Source organism: Vigna unguiculata, unplaced genomic scaffold, assembly GCF_037176805.1.
Source record: "Vigna unguiculata cultivar grain cowpea cultivar isolate G323 ecotype 2 unplaced genomic scaffold, ASM3717680v1 ptg000177l, whole genome shotgun sequence".
Lineage (NCBI taxonomy): Eukaryota > Viridiplantae > Streptophyta > Magnoliopsida > Fabales > Fabaceae > Vigna > Vigna unguiculata.
In genome coordinates this window covers 31,496-39,501 of record NW_028196815.1, presented here as the reverse complement: position 1 = coordinate 39,501, position 8,006 = coordinate 31,496, and the positions used below count along the sequence as shown (strand labels likewise).

At 45.1% G+C, this 8,006-nt stretch overlaps 1 non-coding gene across 1 annotated transcript; it reads right to left on the bottom strand.

Annotated features, from left to right (window-relative positions):
• Nucleotides 1-629: 629 nt before the first annotated feature.
• On the bottom strand, nt 630-704 carry TRNAP-UGG (transfer RNA proline (anticodon UGG)). Its single transcript has one exon. It is a non-coding gene; the product is annotated as a tRNA-Pro (tRNA).
• Nucleotides 705-8,006: the final 7,302 nt, after the last annotated feature.

Here is an 8,006-nt window from a genome sequence, read left to right as displayed (position 1 = left end):
AGCCTCATCGGCAGTTAGGATAGCCGCCTTGACCGACAAACCAATGTCTAGCCCAGAATTTGCCAGGACTATTCCAGTGAGTCCTCCTATGGTGAACAAAAAGATGAACCATTTCATAATAGAAAGAGCCCGCTGTAACTTGGGCCTTGTTAGATAGAAGCAAAAGAGACGCACTTGTATACCTAAAGGAAGGAAAAAAGTAGTGGAAGAAAATAGAAAGCAAGAAGAGGAAAAGGCATGACCAGAAGAATTGTGTGAAATAAGTGAATTATCCAGTTGAGGCATGATTGATTGAGAAAGAATGATTCCCTCCGGACAGAAAGAGAGTCCCTTCATGTAGGAGTAGTGAGTGATATGTGGTTGGTTGTTGACCAACAGAAAGGAAGGATGCATGGGACTAGCGGGCATTGAACCCAACGGAGTGACTTTCATTCCGAGAAAACTTCGTTCGAATTGCATGTGTTGTGTTAAGCATATTATAAAATCTATCTCAAGCTTGCCCCCGATTTGGAAGAAATGCTGCTTTAGATCCCGCCCAGATCAGATCAAGGGCGGTCTATTTTTTTATCTTTCTAAAAGAGCGTTTACTACGGGTGCTCTTTAGGCTGTGCCGGGCTGTGCACTTCACATCAAGGTGACAGGATTCGAACCTATGGCCCTCTGTACCCAAAACAGATGCGCTGACCAGACTGCGCTACACCTCGTCTCACCCCCCTCAGCATATAGATCCACCCGATCGATGAAGACTCGAACCGAACTCGCCCATCCTTTTGGGCATAGGGACGCGAGAACCAATCCGAGTAATCAACCGCTTTTTTTAGAAAATCTGCCTCCAGCAAGATAGGGCGACGCCAAAAAGCCGTATAGTGCAGGAGCGCTCACATTTTTTTTTGCTTCCTCTTTCACTTGAATTAAAAAAAATCCGGCTCGCTCCCGGCTACCTGTCCTTTGGACCCAAAGCCCGCTTAGAAGTGGATTCGAACCACTGACACAAGGATTTTCAGTCCTTTGCTCTAACCAGCTGAGCTACCTGAACCACTTTCCTAAATTATGTTTTCTTCATCGAATAGCGCCCTACCTTACTTACCACTTGACTAGTCAGGGAAAAGCCCTTGACTAATAACTGAAAAGAAAGGGCTTTTTTCGTTCGTCAAGCTTTCGAGCAGCTCTTTCAACTGCCGCCTAATCTCCTCTCCCAACATGCTCAAGAACCGAGAGCCGCCCAGGGACTGCCGGAGGGAGCTTGCTTATCAAAAGAAGATAGGCCGGTCAAAACAACGCGCAACGGGCTCTCCGCTCACTAAGTAGGTAGTGCTTTTCTGTCCTCCGGGGGACTCCACCAACACACACCAAGAGGTTCTCTCTCTCACGTAATTTCGCCCGCCCGTTCCACTTCCGTGCCGGAGGAAATGGGATTCGAACCTACCTTTATTCAGATAAACTGATCGCTCTACCAACTAGCCTTCTGGGTGGGCTTAAGACACGGATTTGCTAGATCTATATACAACCTTCTTGTATCATGGGTTTTAATCCAATAAGAGCTACATAACCATGTAGCGTTGGGCTTAACCGAGACCAGACATCTGCTTTTACTGCCATTGGTTTTGTTCGTCGTGACGAAGTGACTGCCTCACACCACAATTAAGAATTGGCGCCGCACCCTAACCCTCTGGTCACTTCACTTGGCTTTCATGCCTGACTTGTTGTTATTTATACCCCGGTTTCTAACGGTTCACTTCGCTAGCTGCGGTCCCCTACTTCGGTGACCCTTTCCTTGCGGCTTGGCTTGCTTGCTCGCTAATCATTGGCTTTAGACAGCGATTTCTTTGATGTCTGTAGGATGAGAGTTCTTGCTTCATCCGTAGTTCTGCTGATTTAGGAGTAGGTCTTGGCTCTGAAGGCTTTTCTTCTCGATGCTTTGTCCTCTAGTCCCGCTTATTCTAAGTCTATGGTAGAGCTAGAGCCCGGGAAGGTTCTCCATGACAGACGAGAAAGGTTTTTTGGTCCCTTAGTAGTAATAGTAGTGACTCCCAGCCCCTTTCCTTTACAGAATAACAAAAAAGTTTATGAGTTGCATCCGAGGTTCAAAGCCCTGCTCATAGAAGGGATGGAGACAGCTACTTTTAGAATGAGAGAGGCATGGACCAATGCAATGGTGTAAAAAAAAAGGCATTTATTTGGTCCAATCCAATCACAGCTTATTCCGCCTACACCTTCTTTGCCGAAAGCCCTTGTCTGTGGCTATCTTCTACATTCTCTGCCATCTTCCGTCATCCCCTTGATCGACTGTCCCTAAAGCAAAGAGCCAATGCCAGCGACTCTTCTAAGCCATAAAGCTATGGGCTAAGCGGGTGTCGAACTCATACCTTCTACGCTCCGTTCCTGGGATTGGCTAATGCCTTTCTCTTTCCGATAGGATATCCCGGTTCGTGCCACTTTCACGGCGGGATTTTTTTCCATTTTCTTCGATAAAGGGCTAGGCTAAACCTAAGGATTTCAAACCTTACCTTAGGCTTACGACTGCTTCGAGAGCATCTAGAGCAGGCCATTCCCCTATCTGTTAATTTCTGATTCAACTCGATCAGTCACCTGAGAAAAATCACACTATTGATAAATAGTCAGTTAGCAACTCATGAATGGAATAAGAGAATAAAGACGAGCTGGATTTACTTACGGAAAAGCTTGGAAACGAAGTCACTTATCAATCGATAACTATATGCGTTACACAACTTCGATTTTCAACAATGGAATAAAAACCTTCAAATTATAAGTCGAGAGACAAAGAATTTCGAATGGAATGAATTCGTATTCGTTACTGTCCAATTTATGTTATTTGTCGAGATTGGTCTGTAAGAACCATCGAGTCTTCGTCTCACTCGTATCAAATCCTAGCTACTCTAATGCTCGTGCAATTTAGCTTCTAAACCTCATGAACTCAAACTCATTAGTTCGCTCTGGATCTTCTCAATTCATCTTTCAGCTTCATTGCTCTAAAAGCAAGCCTTGAATGAATTTAGAAATTGCTTAACTTAATGGGAGAGAACACCGGGCTTGGTTCCGTACTCCCTCAATCCAAGAAGGAACTCCACAAGCAAGGAACCCTTACCGAGCATATTAGCGAAAAGGCTCATACAGAGGCAAGGAGGCCAAAAGCTTTCTTTATTTGTTAGCTTCCCGAAGAGAGGAGATGCGTCTTCGAATCAACCCTTGAACCTAACCCTCGGAAGGAGGGTCTTGGCTTATTCCCCGATCGGATTGAATGGACAACTGGTGACCTCGGGTGAGGGGCACGAAGGGAAGGGTATAATCCGTATTGCTTTCCAGTCTCACCCAAGAGTCCCCGAAAGGGCCACTTGTAAGTAAGACTCTATCTTAGATTCTATTACTATACTATTTTATTAATTGATGTATGTAGTTTCATAGAATAGAAGAATTACGGGAATGGAATTCAGGCTGAAAAGCGCGAGACACAGAGTCAGGGGTTTACAGAAAGTGGAATGGATAAAGAGAAGAGGTCGACTAGGGCGCCCACTCAGGGAAAAAGAGACAAATAACCACCAGCGGCTCCACCGAGTTTCCCCGGTAGCCTACCAGTGAGAACTACTAGGCGGTAAGGGATCTAGTCGAATTCAAGCAAAAGAATACGTCGAACCCATGCATGCTACAAGAAAGCTTGTATTTCCGTCTGGTCCAATAGATGTAACTGGCACCTTTCAGGTCGAGTCTGAAGCCATCTCTCATGCCGGACGCTTCCTCTTTTGTGCTATTCCTCATCTTGAAATCCATGCTGAACACATGGAATTCGATGCTTTACTTCCTCATTCTAAGTCCATGTGGACCTCCAAGGAACGTCAGCCAGAAAAAGGTTCAGCACGACCCTGGTTCAGGTGGAAATACTTTCAAACTACGCATCCACTCACACTAGGATCGTCAAAGTGAAGAAAGCTTCTTTTCAGCCTTGTTCTCTGTTTCGTGGTCAAAGTTCGGAGCTGCGGAAATCTTGCCTCCTGTTCATAGGGAAGATCCTTGTGTGCTGGTATCAACCGAGAAAGAAAATATCGAGCTTGAGAGCTCCCCTATTTGAATGCAAGGACCGACTCCGGTTGGTGCGCAACCATGCCTGTTGTTGTGTGTGATGCGAGGTTATGCAAATAAAGAAAGAGGACTTATAACACTATAATAGATTCAGGGCCTAGGGTCCCATACCCGGGATAAGACTCACTGCAATTGTCTATCTCAAGTCCTTTATCGAATGAAAAGTCCTCATCCTCAAGGAAATAAAAAAAAGGAGTGAACCTTAGCTAGGTTGGCTCCTAGGCTAAAGCAACTGTACAACAGGCGATGCCTCGCAGCGGTGACCAACAAAGCATTATTGAAAGAAGACAACAATCGTCCGGTGGAGTAGCCCTTTAGTAGACCTCCCCTCAGCCTCTCTACTCATACAGAGGGAGGGGAAAGAGACGGATGCTACTACCAATACCAGGTACCGGGTGAATCATACATATCTAGCTGGAACCCTTATCCTCATTTCAAGTCGAATCCGAGGCTTGGCACCTTTAGTTATCGAGATATCCACTTGGTGATTGAATTCTAATTTGTTGTTTTCAACTAGAAATGGAACTACTAATACATCTGCTCTCAAAGTCTCACAGGGAGTCATTCAGATTGGCCAATCTTCCTTACTCAAATGGCACTGGAACTTCAGCTGCCAAAGGAAACAAATGCTCAACACATGCCTCCTATTGGAGAAGCTTCTTTCATTCATTTCCCTTACCAGCCGGGACATCTGCTCCTCAAATGGTAACTTCACTCTGCCCCTCAAGCTCCGTTTGGTTCATCATGTGGACAATTCCTCCACAATCAATCTTCTTGTCTGGAAATGCATGCTTTTATTAAGGGGTTATTTACCCCGTGGCTTACCCGCATTTATCTTGGTATACCTACCTGTGTGCCTCCTAATTCCGTGAAGTCCTTGGAGCATGTGCGATTTATTCAGCGGACGATCAGGCGAGATGCTAATTGGAGAAGGACTAACCGGACCAGCCTTCCCGGAAAGCACGAGCATACAGATTCGAAGTGTTCGTTCGGAGATTCCACTATACCTTTTTTTCACTCGGGAAAGCCACTCTAGCCTATACTCTTTGTCTTGAATCACAGAGGAAGGACAACAACTATCAAAACTGGAAATGCACCTGGAACCACACTCTATGGCACACACCCCTAGTTGTAGTAGACGAAGATGGTCACCTAGGATAGGCAGACAAACCTGAACCTTAGAAAGTTGCCGGCAGAGACGCTACGGGAGAACCGCCTAGGATGGCAGACTCGATCATCTCTTTCAAAAATGTGGGTTTGTTCATTTCGAATCGGTCAAGGGTTCAGACAGGAGATGTGCTTTAGCAAAAGAAGCTTGGGCACATCCTCCAATAAAGCTAAAAGGACTATATAAAGTGTGGGCACCAGATCCACTCAGTGAGGCCGGGAAAGACTTTTCGTCCGATTCCGATATAGTAGTGTTTCAGACTTAAGCTGTGGGATAGACTCCTTCAAATGGAAAGATAGGTTATATATAAAGAATTAGCCAGTACAAGCTGTGGCACCCATCCCGACTGGGAGTGGAGTAGCCAGGAAGAGGCACCGAGGAGGTTATGAAAGAACAGAAGCTGAGAACCTGCAGGGACTCCGGTCTAAGGCCTTGGCTGACGTACGATCCCCGCGAAGCTCCACCGGAGCTATTTAGACAGATTTTTTTGTCTTCACTTTGGAGTAGGTAAACTGTGAGGCAAGGAGATGGCTTTTTAGCCAAAACAGTGTGGGTAGCCTGCCCCAATCAAGCGTAGCGATCACTGAACGATTGATTCCTCTTCTTATTTAATTCTATTCTTCATCTGTAGGTTGCAATCCGTATTCTTTCTTTTCTCGATCTACTGCTTGCTTTCGCTTACCTAGATTGAAGAAGCGCACTCACACCCAACTACTTAAACTGGGTCGGGACCAATCATGTTGATTGCCTATCCGACCCAGCTCTAACAACTGGTTTGGTTTTTGAATCACAGACTTTATCCTCTCAATCGGAGAGGCCTCTAGTCCCCAGTTCTATTATGAAATCCTTTTTTTTTCTTACCAAGGTAGTTGACTTGCTTACTTGTTAGAGTAAGGAAAGCAGACATTGCGGATCTTCACTTCAATCATAGGAAGCAGAGAGGACTGGATCTGGATACCGTAAGGCACATGCAACAACACGAAAAGCGTCGGATAAGGGGATGTGACCATGAAGAGGTTGGGCTGGTTTTGAGCTGCACTTAGACCGATTCTCTCTTTCGGTAGCAGACACCGGGATAGGCTAGGATGGGAAACCTTAGTCGATACGATAGGACTGGTTTCTTTGAAAAGCAAGGCCTGGGTCGAGAGCCCATTTCATATTATCCGGTTCCATTCCAGATCGAGCGAACCAATTGATCTTTCACCGGGGGGAAAGCTGCAGGAACTGCAAACGGAGAGATCGGAAAAGGAAAGGGTTGTAAATGAAAAGAGCTTGGCCGGCCAGGAAGAAGGTATGGTATAATATATAGTTACGAAAGGCACTGCGCTTACGCATTCACCAGGTTCTATCTCTGGTTCACAAGCCTACTTTCTTCCAGTTGAGAAGATGCATTTGCTTCTCGGGAGCAGAGCCTGTTTTTCACTTTCCTGGAGTGTTGAAAAATGAGCTTCCAGATGGATGAAAGATGGGAGAGATAAAGAATTTATATCGAAAGGAGTCAGATGGTACCGGTCTTTCTTTTGTCGATCCGTTGTCTCAGTAACGACTTTCATCCCCATGGCTTAAGTGCCATTCGGTTTCAATATACCGTACAGAGGTTCATATATGACCTTCTGTAGGATTGGAGGGGTAGGATAGTTGTCTCTTGGTCGATTGTCAAATCGCCGTTCTCCCAGTCTTGATAGGAAATGGTTGATTTGGCTGCGCCCGTCTTTACCCATTGATTTATGGCTGGGACGAGGAATGCCTTTCAATCCATATCTCCGAGGTTATTTGTTCCACTTTTGTTTCTCAAAAGTCGGCTTTGACGGCGCCTCAACGAGAGACCTTACCTTCTTCATAAAGACTGAACCCGATCCACAAATAACCTAAGGATGACAAAGGGCTCGCCAAAGAAGTGGCAGATTTGGATGGCAATAAATCAAAAAAGATTCTGTATTCAATGCTCAAATTCCAGCTTCAAGCGTTCTGCAGCTCATAATCATATTCTGAAAAATGAGGCGTGGAAAAAGGGCAACAATTCTGTCCAATAACACCAAAAACATCATTCAAGTCGAATCTTAGTTAGACTCGTTAACCAGCCCCTTTCTTTTTCTATGAGATTTCGTTAGCTGCCCACCGAGGTAAAGGAAATAGGCAGGAAAGAAAAGAGAATTTTACTGGGCTCTATTGAAATTCAAATACTATAACTATAGCTTTCAAACTTCCTTAGCTTGCGTTTGTATTTGATGGACCCGAAATAGAATCCTTCTTTTAGGCTTTCAAAGCTACTGGCCCGGGAACGACAACTTCCACTGGATTAGATGTAGGGGAAGGCCCAATGGAACTGGCTCTTATAAGGTCTCACACAGACTCAGAGATTGCCATTTGATTTCTTCCTTTCCTGCCGGATTTCTTTTATCAGCTTGAAAACTTGTTAGCCTTACCTTAGGGCTGTAATTGGATTAAGTGAACTCCCTATTCTAGTATTCCTACAAGTAAAGTATATTATACTCCTTATAGTATACAAGCCCGAAAGAGGTAGAAGGAAAGGAAACTCCCACTTATACTCCATGGGCAGGGATGGCGTCCAGGTTTCTGATAAGGGGTGCATCGCATACGGACTTTGACGCCTTTCCAAGAATAGTGGAACTCGATTTCTTCGATCCTCTCTTTTTCCATCATCTTGGTTTCGAGTTCTTTACGATCTTTTCGGTGCAAGATCAAGGCGTAACAGAGATAGACGATGTATAAGAAACCCAGG